This window comes from Aotus nancymaae, unplaced genomic scaffold (assembly GCF_030222135.1).
Source record: "Aotus nancymaae isolate 86718 unplaced genomic scaffold, 86718_ANA_hifiasm-v0.15.2.pri h1tg000032l_0, whole genome shotgun sequence".
In the NCBI taxonomy this organism is placed as follows: domain Eukaryota; kingdom Metazoa; phylum Chordata; class Mammalia; order Primates; family Aotidae; genus Aotus; species Aotus nancymaae.
In genome coordinates, this window is record NW_026988445.1 from 10,461,197 (window position 1) to 10,476,972 (window position 15,776).

At 46.0% G+C, this 15,776-nt stretch overlaps 1 non-coding gene across 1 annotated transcript; it reads left to right on the top strand.

Moving 5' to 3' along the window:
* Positions 1-12,726: 12,726 nt before the first annotated feature.
* TRNAT-UGU (transfer RNA threonine (anticodon UGU)) lies at positions 12,727-12,799 on the top strand. The gene has a single exon. It is a non-coding gene; the product is annotated as a tRNA-Thr (tRNA).
* The last annotated feature ends 2,977 nt before the right edge of the window (positions 12,800-15,776 follow it).

The window sequence follows — 15,776 nt, forward strand, 5'->3', positions numbered from 1 at the left end:
AGTCTCTCTCCATAATTCCCGTCTCCAAATACCCTGAGTACAGATACGGTGGCACACACGGTCCGTGGATCAGCCCATGAGAGACTCCAGTGCTCCCCTTGAAGCTACCAACACTGATGTCCAGACCCTGGTCTCTGCTGCCTCCTGTCCCTTCTCTGCTAAGCCAAGGGCCTGAGGTCCCTATTGGAGTCCAGAGAATGAAGCAGGGCAAAGACAAGTCCCCAGCAGCTAGCCACAACTGTCACCTTGCTCATCAACATCCAGCAGACAGGGGAAGAGGAGGAGAGATTGCCCAGCGAGATTGTGTAAGCCAGGCCTGGAAGGGATACCCACGGCCACACCCAAAGAACCTGGAATATTTGGTCTAGCTGTGTTCCCAGGAAGAAGAGAAAACAGATTTGTTGGATAGTAATGACACAAGAACGTGTTATCAACCTGGGATGATACAGATGTTGCACAGGGACTGGCTGAGGATAAGAGATGACAGGTGACACAGTTTCTTAGCATATTACTTGGCACTTACAGGACGGACAAATGGTCAGCTTCCTGAGTCCCCTTCCTTCTTCCTCCCTCCCTAGTCCCTCTCTTCACCAGTCCTCGTTAGTATTTCTTAACGTTCTGCTCTTCTCAAATCATTACCTACTCCCCACCCCATTCAAAAAAATGCTGGTAGTTCCCCCACTGCCTTCAGAACCAAGTCCAAATTCCAGAACCTAGCATGAAGGCTCCCACCCCAACTGGATTGCTCTTCCACCCCTATTCCCATCACGAAGCTGCTCTGTTCTCAGAACACACCAGGTGGGTTCACTGCCAGGGTAATGTTTCCCATCTCTGACCCCACCCAAATCTTATTCATGTTTCAACAAGGAATTCATTTCCCACCTTTTCCAGGAGCCTCCTCTGACCACACAGGCATCCCTTCCTCAGCTGAAGTCCTGTAGCACGCATCATCTCTTCTCACCGGACACGGGTGACATTTCTTCACGTTATTCATTAACTTCCATCTGTGTGAATCTTTCTCCCACAATTATTCTGGAGCTCCCTAAGGGTGAGAACCATGGTCTACACTTCCTTGCCTCACTCTAGGTTGCCTAGCACAGTTCTTTTTGCAGAAAAGATGATTAAATAAAGGTGTTAAGGCATACATTTCAAGAGTAAGATGTACTAGGAAGAGCTCAGATCTGAGCTTTAAATCCCAGGTGCAACATTTGCAAGTGGCATGACTAGAGACGAGGTCTCCCTGGAAGACACATCTCTAAGTCAGAGCTAACTACAGCTGCCTGACAGGGTGGTTTTGAGTAGTAAGTGAAATAATGTATATAAGGCACCCAATAAGTACCTGAAGCAAGGTGGGCCCTCAACAACTTCCCTTCTCCTGCCACCCTGCCTGAAACTGACATAGAATGACAAGGGATAAACCTGTTAGGAGACAGGCAAAGATGACAAAGGTACTTTCCATTCCACAATCAGAGACTGTTCCAGGAAGCGTCTGTTGTGACAAGGTATGAGGACTATAAGGGAGACAGTGAGGTGCTAACAAGCTGGAAATCAGAGTCATTTGAAGAACCATTTTCACCCCAACAGTCTGACCTCAGAAGGGCACTAGAGACTGCCCACTGCTCTGTGCTGCAGGAAGGTGAGTGTTCAGCCCTAAAGAGGCGCTGGTCCAGAAAGCCCAGGTGCGGTATCCCAGTGGCTGGGGTCTGGCTTCTAGACTGTTCTAACCCAAATGGAGGAAGATGGGGGCATCACTCAGGCCTAGACCGGGAAGCAGGCTCACGTCCCCCTTACTTGCGGCAAATTTCCTAACTGGTCTTTAGAAGAGTCACTCTGTGGGACACCCAGTTGAGTCCATGCTATTCATAACATGATGAATGTATGTAACTCAGGATAAAAATAACGCTCTGTACCTACATCGAGGGATGTGCGCATAGGCCTGTATGCCCTCTGAAGCATCGTTAATGATTGAACAAGAATTCATTGCGCCTCTTTTCCAGAGCAGCCTCTAACACTTTATAATCTGAGAAAAAAACGGCAGAACTTCTGCATCTCACGTGGAGCAGCTGAGTTTCCTGCGCACCTGTTTTCTCAGATAAACCCGAGTCAGGGTCCCTACTCTCCCGCCCACCCACCCAGGGCTTTCCGCAGGGATTTGCCTTCATTTCCTCATCTGTGCTCTGGGGTGATAATACTTACCTTGCAGGTAGTCGTGAGCGTTAAATAGAGGAAGCTAATCTTCCTAAAGTGCTGGTACCATGCTTGCTGTTCCAACCCTGATAGCCATCATTACAGTATTACAAGTCAAGCTGAAAAAATTGCAAGAATGTATTAAGCAGAATAAATTATAATCTGGTCAGCCACAAGCAAAAATGAGGAAGGGATTCGCATGGTGGGAATGGCATTTGCCCATCTCTATTTTCGAGGCCTCCCTCTGGGTTCAACAGTTTTTCCAAGATCACGTATAGTTGCCTGGCCACTTTATTTGTAAGCTTTCTAAGCTTCCAAGAGATGTGAACTAATTTCAAACAGCTCATTGGCAGCCCTCCTGCCCATTTTATGCATATTTTACCGAGGAGAGCTTTGAGGCTTAAGCAAATGGCATTTGCAAGGTCACAGGGCTCACTGGTAGCAGAGCTGGGATACTGGACTACTGGATTCAGAGCCCCCCACCCACCCTGCACCTCCCTCTTCTTTCTAAAGCAATGACGCACTGGAGCTTTCACAGTGGGGGCTATAGAATGTGGGAAAAAGTGGCAACGTGATGGTGAATTTGCATCTGATCCAGTGATTCCAAATCCCCTTACAATCGAGGCAGAGACTCTCCCAAAGGGACGGGTGAGCCTGTGACTGGCCCCCATCACCATGACAAACACTCCTATTCCAGCGCCTCACAGAATCGTCACTCTCCTACCTTCTCACGTAGATGGGAAAGGTGCTGTCCTCACCTACATGTATGGCCGGGTCTCCGATAATTTAAGAAGAGCCAGCTGGATCACTAAAAGGGTCTCCATACTACATGTTACAATTGCACATCTCAGCACCCAAAGCCTTCACTGGACAGAGAAAACCGTGCCTGGGTGACTCGTGACTCGACATTCGCTCTGGACGTGTCGGTACAGAGGAACGTCGGTACCGGATCCCAGACATACGGCTGAGCCCAGCTGGTTCTCATTCTCTTCTGGGGCCAGGCCTGCTGCGTGGTTTCATTTAATTGAATATTTTGATTGTTTGATTTCTGTAGCCAGAAGCCTGTAGGCAGTAAATGCCCTTTTCCATCAGTTCAAGAAAGAAAATGTACCTGCCGTGGTAGTATTTGCTTCACTGAGCTGCTGCCTTATTTTAAGAACTAAATCTTTCCTGTTACTATATTTTTCACTCCGGGACGTGTGCGCTCTAACACTGACAATAACTCAGGTCTAGGGCAGAAGCGTCCTCTCAGCGATGACGTAGCGCCACCTACTGACCACTCGCTCAACAGCAGCCACGTTCAACAACTATGGTGATCTGGACAGACACGAAAATGTTTTGTGCTCTCAAGAAGTCCTACATGCATTCTTCCCTTCTCACACAGCAGAGCTTGCCTAGCAGGATTGCTCTCCTTTTATTTTTAATATAAATAAGTGAACACACAGGGCTTCAGCAAGAAAGTTGAGCAAGTTCTCCACTTGGCAACTGTTTCATACTTCCCAAGTTTAGAGGCTGTAATTTATAAGTGATGAGCTCATGAGAGAGGAGGCGAATGCAACCCCCAGGTGCCCAAAACACAAGCGTGGAGAAAGACAGCCTTCCTGTGGGATCTGATGCAACCGTCTTGTCTGTTTTTAGCCTTTCATGCCAGTGTTTCTAGACTTTGGGTGCAAGATTATCCTCACAGCACCTCTAAAGAGTATAAACCTCAGTTATTACTTACAGGTTGCCACAGCAACTTATATATAAAGAGTTGGAAAGTCGTTCCAGAGTAGAGATGGGCTGTTCGCAACCCCCTAAACACATTGCCCCCTTGCCACACAAGGGCAAGAATTGAGAATTACCATTCTGTTACCACCCAATGGCTCTGACCCTCAAGCTCCCAATTCCTTACAGATACCTACAGCAAAGTCTCTTGACCTTGGCACCACTGGGTCACATAGGTCTCTGTTGTCAGGAGGCTTCCTGTGCATTGTGAGCATTTAGTGGCATCCTTGGCCTCTACCCACAAGATGCCCCTGGCACCCACCACTGTCCCCAAACCTCCACCCCTATTATAATAATCAAAATACCTCTAGACTTTGCCAAATGTTTCCTGGGGGTACAAAATCACCTTTGGTTAAGAATCATCTATCTGGAAGGCAAATACATGGAATATAAGAAGAACAACAGCAGTAATAATTACTACTACTGCTATCATTTAAAAGGTTAAATTGCACCAGCAGCTGATGGATAAGTCACTGGCGTCCTAAAAGGCACGAATTATGTGCCAAGACTTTTATGGCCTTATCTTTTTTAATCTTCACAACCAAGAAACCAATCTGTGTTGACAGAGCATTCTCATTACAAAGAAACTGAATTTCAGAGATGCCAAGTAACTTGGCCAAGGATGCAGAGCTGTCAGTGGCTGAACTACCATTTGAAACCAGGCTTTCCTGACTCTAAAATCTGAGTCTGTCACCACCTCCAGATCCTGAGACCACATATCACAGATAGTTCTGGAACAGTCCTCATTCTCAAAAGTCCTGCCAGAGTATGCTAGCACTATTCAAATAATTTATCTAGATTTAGATTTAAAGACATAAAGACTGTAGCTATCCTCCGTAAGCAATTGATCCAAAGCATGACTGCTGTGGAAGTTTTCCAGTAGGGGAATAGAGCAGGCCAGAGTCTTGGCCAGTGATTGACTGTATGGCCTTTATTTGGGGTCAGTTACTTAAGCTCCTGAAGTCTTTTCTTATTCATATATAAGAAAAGAAGTTTGTCATAGCAATGGTACCCAACTCTGGTTGCACATTAAAATCACTTGGTTAGCTTTTTGACGTGTTTTGGATCTGTGTTCCCACCCAAATCTCATGTATTCCCCAGTGTTGGAGGTGGGGCCTGGTGGGAGGTGATTGGATCGTGGCGGCAGATTTCGTCCTTGATACTATCCTCAAGACACTGAGTTCTCATGACATCTGGTTGTTTAAAAGTATGTGGCACACCCCCTCTATTTCTCTCTTGCTCCTGCTCCTGCCATGAAGACATATCTGCTCCCCCTTTGCCTTCTCCCATGATTGTAAGTTTCCCAAGGCCTTCCCAAAAGCCAAGCAGATGCCAACATTGTGCTTCTTGTACAGTCTGTGGAACCATGAGCCAATTAAACCTCTTTTCTTTATAAATTACCCAATCTTGGGTGTTTGTTTATGGCAATGTGAGAATAGTCTAATCTGGAATATTGGTACGAGGAGTGAGATATTGCTATAAAAATACCCGAAAATGTGAAAGCAACTTTGGAACTGTGAAATAGGCAGGGGTTGGAAGAATGTGGAGGGCTCAAAAAAGACAGGAAGTTGAGGGAAGGTTTGGAACAACCTAGAGAGTTGTTTAATGGTTGTGATTACAATGCTGATAAGTGATATGGACAACGAAGTCTAGGCTGAAGATGTCTCAGATGGAAATGAGAAGCTTACTGGGAACTGGAGTTAAAGTCACTTTGGCTATGCCTTAGCAAACAACTTAGCTGCATTATGCCCCTGCTCTAGAGATCTGGGGACTTGGAATTTGAGAGTGGTAATTTAGGATATCTGGCAGAATAAATTTCTAAGCAGCAAAGTGTTCAAGAAATGACCCAGTTGCTTCTAACAGCCTATGCTCATATGTGTGAGCAAGGAAATGACCTGAGTTGGAACTGATATTTAAAGGGGAAACAGAGCATAAAAGTTTAGAAAATTTGCAAACTTTCCAAAGTTTGGTAGAAAAGAGAAGCCCATTTTCAGGGGAGGAATTTAAGCAGGCTGCAGAAATTTGCATAAGTATAAAGGATCCAAGTGCTAATAGCCAATGGAGAAAAAAGACTCAAAAGCATTTCAGAGACCTTCGCAGGAGCCCCTCCCATCCTATGCCCAGAGACCTACAAGGAAAGAATGCTTTTGTGGGCTAGGCTGCAGGGCTCCACTGCCCTATGCAGCCTCAAGACACAGCTCCCTAGATCCCAGCCACTCCAGCTCCAGCAATGGCTCAAAGGGGTATAACTCAGGCCACTGCTTTCAGAGGGTGCAAGTCATAAGCCTTGGCAATTTTCATGTGATGTTAAGCCTGCAGGCACACAGAGTGTAAGGACTGAGGCTTAGGAGCCTCCATGTGGATTTCAGGGGATATATGGAAAATCCCAGATGTCCAGGCAGAAGCCTGCTCCAAAGGCAGAGCCCTCATGGACAACCTCTGTGAGGGCAGTATGAAGGAGAAATGTTGAGTTGGAACCTCCACAAAGAGTCCTCACTGGGGCACTGCTAAGTGGAGCTGCATAAAGAGGGCCACTGTCCTCCAGACGCGAGACTGTTAGAGCACCAACAGCTTACACCATGTGCCTGGAAAAGCCAAACTCAATGCCAGCCTGTGAGAACAACCATGGGGATGGAACCCTGCAAAGCCACAGGGGCAGAGCTGCCCAAGACCTGAGGAGACCACCCCTTACACCAATGTGACCTGCATGTGAGTCATGGAGTCAAAAGAGAATATTTTGGAGCTTTAAGATTTAATGACTGCCCTGCTGGGTTTTGGACTTGCATGGGGCCTGTAGCCCCTCTCTTATGGCAGATTTCTCCCTTTTGAAATGGGAATGTTTACCCAATACTAGTATCCTCATTGTATCTTAGAAGTAAATAACTTTTTTTATTTTACAGGCTCATAAGTGGAAGAAACTTGCCTTGTCTCAGATGGGACTCTGAACTTTGGAATTCTGAGTTAATATGAGAATGAGTTAAGAATTTGGGAGACTGTTGGGAAGGCATGATTGTATTTTGAAATGTGAGAAGGAGATAAGATTGGGGGGTGCCAGGGGCGGAGTTATGTGGTGTCTCATGTCGAATTGTACTCCCCAATGTTGGAGGTGGGGCCTGGTGGGAGGTTATTGGATCGTAGGGGCAGATTTCCACCTTCATGATGTCCTCAAGACAGTGAGTGAGATCTCACGAGATCTGGTTGTTTAAAAGTGTGTGGCACCTCCCCTCTTTCTCTGTTGCTCCTGCTTCTGCCATGTAAGACATATCTGCTCCCCCTTTGCCTTCTACCATAACTGTAAATTTCCTGAGGCCTCCCCAGAGGCTAAGCAGATGCCAGCATTATGCTTGCTGTACAGCCTGCAGATCTATGAGCCAACAAAACCTCTTTTCTTTATAGATAACCTAGTCTCAGGTGTTTTTTTTTTTACAGCAATGTGAGAACGACCTAATACAGTTTTCAAATGGAATGCTTAAGCCCCATCCCAAATCATTTAAACTAGAACCTCCGGGGCTCAGGCTGGTATTTTTAAAAACCCTCAGGTGACTCTAATAGACAGCCAGACTCAACACCCATGAGGCTGGATGACAGTGAGATCCTTTGGTTGTTTTTCTAACTTAGGTCTGAACTTTCCTAGGATCAGAGGCCATCTTTTCTCCCTTACTTGGCCCACTGGGATCCATTCTGGGGGGTGGCTAATTTCTCTTTCTCATAAGCCTGTCCCAAAAGCCTTGATTAATTTCCTTGAACTTTCTCTCTGTCTCAGCTGTCCTGCAGTCCCTGAACTGACCATTCCCAGCATCTCATTCTACCACCAAAAAGTATTGAAACCACATCCCACGCTCCTGTGGTACATGTGTGTTGGAAACTTCCACCAAAAGCCTCAAAGATCAGGGTACATGACAGAAGACAGCTGTGTTCACTGAAAGATTATCTTCTCCTTGGCCTCGTTGAATGCTTGCCCTGTCTGAGTTTAATAAGGTTAATTCTAATCTGTGGTTCTTCCGGAGGTGAGAGAATCTCCCCTTTCTGAACATGACTCACTGGCTTCTATTTCAGCTCCCAAAGGAGAGCGATAATGTCTCACTCAGCAGGTGCCTGAGAGAAGCTTTGGCGTAATGAGCCCCATGTTCTTCACCCTTTTCTATGCCTGTCACCCCTATTTCTACAACAGGAGAGCTTCATGCAGCACTCTAAGATACAACTAACAATAAAAGTAATGTATACCACTTACTACTCTCCAGATGCCAGGCTCTGTGTAAAGTGTTTACACACATCATTTCATGTATTCTTCACAAGTCCCCATATGAGATGATATTATAGTGATTATCATCATCATTCCCATTTTATAAATGAGGAAGTTGAGTTGACCGTACTGCCTGTTCCCCTGCATTAGCGCCGGTCCCCACAGTCCACCTACTATTTGAATAATGTCTCTTTCCCCACTAGCCTGTATGTTTGGCAAGAGCAGAGGCCACGTCTGGACTGGCTGACCACTTAATTCCAAAACTGGCAAAAGTAAAACCAAAACTGAGACATGGCACACTGGCGCCCAGGACCCTGTGTGCTCACCCCCTGCTCTCATGGAAGGTGAGTTTGCAAAGCTGAGAAGTGGGTTCCTGGGAGGTGGGCAGGCCCTCGGGGTACATATGGGTCAGGAAGGCAGTGGAAGAGAGAGTTTCAAGAGGAAAAGCAGTCATTGGCTTCAAGTGCTGCCAAGATACCAAGGCTTCACCCACACAGAGCTTGCCTGGTGCCAATGAGGGTCATTCGGTGGAGCGGTACAGCCAGAAGACAGATGGGGCAAGCGGAATGTGTGAAGGGTAAAGGTCAGAGTGAATGTGTAGGGACAACTCACTGGAGTTGGGGGCAGTTTTTTTTTTTAATTTTATTTTCCACTAGAGAGACATGGAAGGGATAAAGGGCATAGTGGGTCCCGCAGGGGTCCTTACGGGGAAGAGAGGGCTGTCTTTGGGGACAGGTAAAGCTCCTCTACCGTAATCGAAAGGCAGGCAGGAAAGCAGACCCAGCCACACAGCTCCAGGTGTGCAGTCCATGAAGGAAGGCGAGGCTGGCCCTGTGCTGACCTCTTTGCACCCAGCAGCACATTACACCCTCAAAGTGTGTACCCTCCTAGCCCCACTTCCCAGATGAAGAACAAGAGCTTCAAAAGTTAGGTAATTTTCAGAGGCTGGGAACCCCGACAGGGTTGGGGGAGGTGAAGAGAGGTTGGTGATATGGCCTGGTTTCGTGTCCCCACCCAAATATCATTTGAGTTGTAATCTGAACTGTAATCCCCACATGTTGGGGGAGGGACCTTGTGGGCGGTCACTGAATCATGAGGGTGGTTACCCTCATGCTATTCTTGTAATAGTGAGTGAGTTCTCATGAGATCTGATAGTTTTATAAGGGACTTTTCCCCCTTTTGCTCGGCACTCCTCCTTCCTGCTGCCATGTGAAGAAGGACGTGTTTGCTTGTTTGCTTCCTCTTCTGCCATGATTGTAAGTTCCTGAGACCTCCCTAGTTCTCTGGAACTGTGAGTCAATTACGTCTCTTTCCTTTGTAAATTACCAAGTCTCGGGCAGTTCTTTACAGCAGCATCAGGACAGACTAATATAGTTGGTCAGTGGGTACAAACATACAGTTAGATAGAAGGAATAAATTCTAGAGTTTGACGGCATAGTAAGGTGACTATAATTATCAATAATGTATTGTATATTTCAAATTAGCTAGTAAAAAGATTAAAAATGTTCCCAGCACATCATTTCACACATGATGGAATGCAAGTTCCTTCTTCTCATGAAGTCGCAGCTTTTTTCTGGCACTAGATACGCTCAAAGGTTCCCTCTGGCCCTTACATCCTCATACCCTCCGACCTTGAGTCTGACTTTGGACAGTACAGTAGAAGGTCTGCTCCCAGGAGAAAAGGATGCACGTGGGACAATGATTCAGAGGAGAGCCAGAAAGCCCCTCCACCAAGTGGGCAGGAGAGCCGTCCCGGGCTGTCTCCTGCTTCTTCACCACCTCAGGGATACCAGGGATTCAGTGGGGAAGGGGAGAGGATGTAGACAAGGGACAAAGGAGAGAATGAGGGTGAAGGAGGTGAGAGAGCAAAGGAAACTATCTTCTTAAAGCAAAAAGAAGTCCCTTTAACACAAAAAACAGCTGAGGGATGTGGCTGGGACAAAACTGGACCCTGAGATGCTTTCCTCCCGGCAGCGCCAGAAGCTGGAATCTCTCCGCATGGTTTTCTGCTCAGGGTCGACCATAGACCAGAAGTAAATGCTCAACCTTTGGAGAACATTTCCTTCCATGTTAGTTTCTGGCACTTTACGGTTTCCTAGTACGTTCAAGTTCACTATTCTGTTGAATCCCTCAAAATGCTCTGAAACAGGCCAAAATATCACCTCCACTTTACAGTTTTTATAGGATATCTACTTTCTGTATCTTTATTTCATCTTATCATTTAACTTTGTGTCCTTTTTCTTAGAAAATTAGAATTAGAAATTAGAATTAAAAAGAGGGGAGGTTCCATTTGTCTGTCAAATGCCACCTCCTGCTGCCAGATCACTTGCATCAGTACTGGGAAGAGGGATGGGGGGTGCTGTACCAGGCCAAGGAAATGGAAGAAGGGAAATTCAAGCTGTGGTCCTACTTCTGCCTTAACTGAATGCCTGACCTCTTTGTTACAGGTTGAAGTATGTCTCCCCAAAATTCATTGTTGAAGTCCTAACCCCCAGTACCTAAGAATGTGATCTTATTTGGAAAGAGTCTTTCTTTTCAGAGGTAATCAAGTTAAAGTGAGGTGAGTAGGGTGGGCCCTAACACAATATGACTGGTGTCCTTATAAAAAGGAGAAATTTGGATACACAGCTATACATACAGGGAAGATGATGGAGGTGAGGAGACACGAGGAGAAAATGGCCATCTACAAGCCAAGGAGATCCTTCCTTCACTGCCCTCAGAAGGAACCAACCCTATCAACACCTTGATTTCATACTTCCAGCCTCCAGAACCAGAAGATAATACAGTTCTGTTGCTTACGTCACCTAGTGTGAGGAACTTCGTTACAGCAACCCCAGCAAACTAATGCACTCCTGAAAATCACCTCTGTGATGGAAAATAAGCCAGCTCTCTAAGGCCCTTCCCAAGACAACATAAGACATTAAAATCAGGCTTAGATGTTAGGTGGAAGGAACCACATGAGATGAGAGATGAAGGTACCTGCGGGTAGCTGAGAGGGAGGGAAAGTTTGTATATGAAAGATGAAATTGACTGAGGAGTTCGACCTTGACCCTGAGTACAGTGAGAAGGCACTGAAGGTTCCAGAGCTGAGGAGAGAGGAGAGCCATGCATTAGGCAGTAAATCTCAGAGCAATGGGCTGGGGAAGCAGGACAAGGAGGGAACCAGAGACGCTGCAGAAACGAAGGGTGGTGCAAAATTCCAACGTGGACACAGAGGCAGCAGAAAGTAAGGCAAAACGAGAAGACAGCTCCCAAAGCACTGCCCCGATTTCTCTTTTCTCTTAATTTACTAAATGAACATCATCAGAGATGTCATTTATTTCAACATTTGTTGAGCATCTACTATGAGCCAGACACTATTCTAAGTGTTGGGAAGACAACAGTGAATAAAACAGATCAAAGCCCCTGCCCTCGAAGAGCTGGTATTCTGACAGGGAGAGAGAGACGAAGAATAAAAAACAATAACCACATTATCTACTGCAAAAGAAGTTTAAGCAGTATGGAGTAAAAAGAGCAGGATGAGGAGGATGGTGTCGCTTTAGGGGATCAGGACAGCTCTCATTGAGAGAGTGGATGTAAGCAGACACTTGGAGATGAGGGAGAGAGGCTGCAGCCCACTTGGTGAGCAAGATCTTCATTCTCTCTTTCACGCGGTAACGGATCATGTTGTGGCCATGACTTCATTCCTTCAGTAAATGGTTCATTAACCAAAAGGGAATGAAGCATAATGATCCCAACCATTAAAAAAAGAGCAGGGGCCGGGTGCAGTGGCTCACGCCTGTAATCCCAGCACTCTGAGAGGCCAAGGCGAGTGGATCGCGAGGTCAGGAGCTCAAGGCCAGCCTGGCCCACATAGTGAAACCCCATCTCTACTAAAAATACAAAAAAAAAAGCTGGCGGCGAGCGCCTGTAATCCCAGCTACTCGGAAAGCTGAGGCAGGAGAATCTCTTGAAACTAGGAGGCGGAGGTTGCAGTGAGCCGAGATAGCTCCACTGCACTCCAGCCCAGGCAACAATGCGAGACTCCGACTCAAAAAAAAGCAGAGGCAGAGCTTTGCTTGTTCACTCTGCCTCATCTAGCATTATTTGAGTACTCAATAAATATGTGTTGACACAATTAATTCATCCAAAATTAATAACTTAGTTTATGAGAACAAAGACACCCCCATAACTTCCCACCTCCCTGAAAATACCAAACTTGATACAATTTATCAAGGAAGCAAGATTGAAAGATTAATTAAGAGGAAACATACCACTGATAATATGACCAGAACACGATTTCATTTTTGCGCTTTCCCTCCCAGCCCCTCTGTATGAATAATTTAGGTATGATTTAGTGTATTGTCATCACAAACATACGATTTGAGGCTTCAGTGTTTTCCACTTATCATGTAAGCATTTTTCTTTGGCATTTCACAGTCTTTATAATTACCATTGATAATAGATGCATGGGGTCAAATTCTCAGATCGCCAGGTAAAGCAGTGTTGTTGGTAAGATCTGAGAATTCTAGGAAGCTTGGTTGCACGTGGGCTCCATAGCTCAGTGGTTAGAGCACTGGTCTTGTAAACCAGGGGTCGCGAGTTCGATCCTCGCTGGGGCCTCGTATTAACTTGTTTTTATTCTAATTCAAAGTATTTAAATACAGAATAGAGACTGCAAAACGGAAAATGTGATTTCCGAAAACGTTATTTCTGCAGAGTTAAACATTAGTTCCCCTGAAATGCAGATGATGAGCATCCTTAATGTGCCTTAGAAGTGACCCGGAAGAGAAAATCCTGGACTCCCCCCCTCACCCCCCCACCCAACAAGAATCAGGCAAGGGCAGGAGGAGGGGAAACTGGCCCGGCAGCCCCAGTATTACCCGGACCTGCAGGCCGGAGCACCGGAAATGGAGGCTTGAAACTCCACGGGCTTGTATGCAACGCCCTGCACACAAGCACCGTTCCCTGAATTAAAACGAAGTGGAGGCGGCGGCCCTGGCCGTGAACTGGGCAGCTGGCGAGCATAACGGGCCGAGGCAGCGCCGCGCCTGCAGTTACGGCATGCGGCCGGCGGGCGGCGCTGTGGCACCGCTCCCCATCGCCTTCCCCGAGGCCGGCAGCTGCGCTTCTCCACGCCCTGCCTGGCCGAGAGCACGGCCAGCGTGGCCCAGACGCAAGCCGGTTTTGTGGCTGACACGTGGCAGCCAAGGCCCCACAGCCCGGCCTGGCTCCAAGGTCCTGCCCCTTCCGAGGCGACTCCCAAAAATAAATAGCCCCGGGCTGTTTGGGGATCCAGTGTTTGCAGCCTTTCTGACTCTCGATTTTTTTCCCTGAGTTCCTCAATGCCGCGTGACTACAGAGTCACCAGAGAAAGTGCCAAGAGCATTTTTTCTGAACGCATGAATTTTTTCCAACCCAGGATTTCTTTTCCCAGATCTGAGGATCAGAGCTTGATAAAGGACTGTGTGTAAGGAAACCACAAGCCTCATGTGACCGCTGGGTGCCTGAAATGTGGCTAGTCCAAATGGAGATGATCTGAAAGAGTAAATACACATGGGATTTTAAAGACTTGGAACCAAAACAGGATGCAAGCCATCTCACTAGTAATTTTTTAATTTTACATGTTGAAATAATATTTTGGATATATTGGATTATATAAAATATAATATAATTACAATTAACTGTATCTGTTTTTTAATGTGGCTACTAGAAAATTTTAGATCACATTTGTGGCTCTCATCTGCAGCTCTCATTATCCTTCTGTCAGATGGTGCAGGTTAGGGAGCCAGAGTCCTCTGACCTTGCCTTTAAGTTAATTCGTAACCTGGCTCACACTAAGTAAACTGTAATAGCCAGAGAAAGTCTTTTTCATCTCTGGATTTCCCCGGAGCCAGTACAGTGCCGACAAGCAGTAAGCTCAGCCTTTGTTTAGAGAAAATTAAATCTTTTCAGAACAAGCTCTACAAAGCAAGGGAATGTATTTCCCTTTTTTTTTTTTTTTTTTTTGAAAGGGAGGCTCCCTCTGTCACCCAGGGTGGAGTGCAGTGGCACTGTCTCGGCTCACTGAAACCACAGCCTCCCAGGTTCAAGCAATTCTCCTGCCTCAGCCTCCTGAGTAGCTGGGATTACAGACGCCCACCACCATGCTCAGCTAATTTTTTGTATTTTTAGTAGTCATGGAATTTCACCATGTTGGCCAGACTGGTCTTGAACTCCTGGCTTCAAGTTATCTGCCCTCTGTGGCCTGACCTCCCAAAGTGCTGGGATTACGGGTGTGATTCACTACGGGGAAAGTGTTTCTTAAACTGAGTTCACTTTGGGAGTGATGCAACTGTAAAACTTTCTGGTCTGGCTTGCAATATTTCAGCTCTAGGAAAACACACTCAACACCCTCACACTTTGTTAGGTGTTTTGGCTGCCTGTGGTCAGGATATCTGCTGCTAGGAATGCTGTGGAGGTGAAGTGCTCACAGTGCCCTGAGGACATACTGGCCCTTTACTAACACACTGAATGCCTCTTGGCAAAGCCATTTGAGATCCTTGAATAACTCAGCATCAGGACTACCTACTCTGAGTTACTCAGTCATCAAGTAACAAAGTAGTAAGAAAGAGAAGTTTTGGAAGCACTCTAATCCCTCCTCCCTCCAGTCATTGCCAGTTGTCATCATTCCTCCCCCTTCCCCGACACCAGCTGATAGAGCAAGTACCTGCCTGTGAGTATTTTTCAACTTTCCAAACTTTTCAAAACCTTAGGCTGTAAGGAAGAGGAATACATTTTGGCTTTTCTATGCCCTAGAGATTGTTTTCTGAGAGTCCCAGACCCTTCCAGGAAGGCTCACCGGCATCACCAGGCATCTTTTTAGAAAATAAAGCCACTTGCTACAGAAAAATTCTGTCTCTTCCCCACCTTTCCAACGTTTCAGAGATCCCATTCAGTTTCCTGTTCTAGACCCACCACTACCCTCCAATGCAAAACAGTGTTCCAAATGCCTTGAATATGGTGTGTGCAGTCCTTTGATACATGAATTTTGAGCACTTACCCCAGCTCAAACACTTCCAGTCCAGATTATATTTTTGCCACATGTGTTTGAAGAAAGACCATATGATCTAAGAAAGCAGAGTGGGCTCAAACATTTAGTCCAGAAGTTAGATCCAATCTCCTTGAACTGGCCTGGGGTTTTCAGCTCTTTGTACAAATAATGCTGAGTTAATCCCCTCCATCTTTATGTTACTGTCTTCATCCGAAAAGAAGCTAAAAGTGTGAAATATCAAGTTGGTTAGAATCTGAAGTTTATTTCAATCCTAGAGAGTATTCATAAGAGCTACAAAGGTAGGCAAGGGAAAAACTGTATGAGAAAGATGAAGGAAGAAGACTTAAAGATGACCAAAAAAATGATCTGCAGAAAACAATGACTAGTGTTTAGCATCTTCCATAAAGACAGAACAAGAGAAAAAGAAGCAGAGAGGTTTGATGGATTCCTGTTAGGTAAGGTTACCTAAAGTAAAAAGATAGCACCTGCTTCTATGGAAGTCTTTTAAAAAATATATCTATCCAGAGTATGTCCAACCCCATCTAAAACAGTGATCATATGACCTTA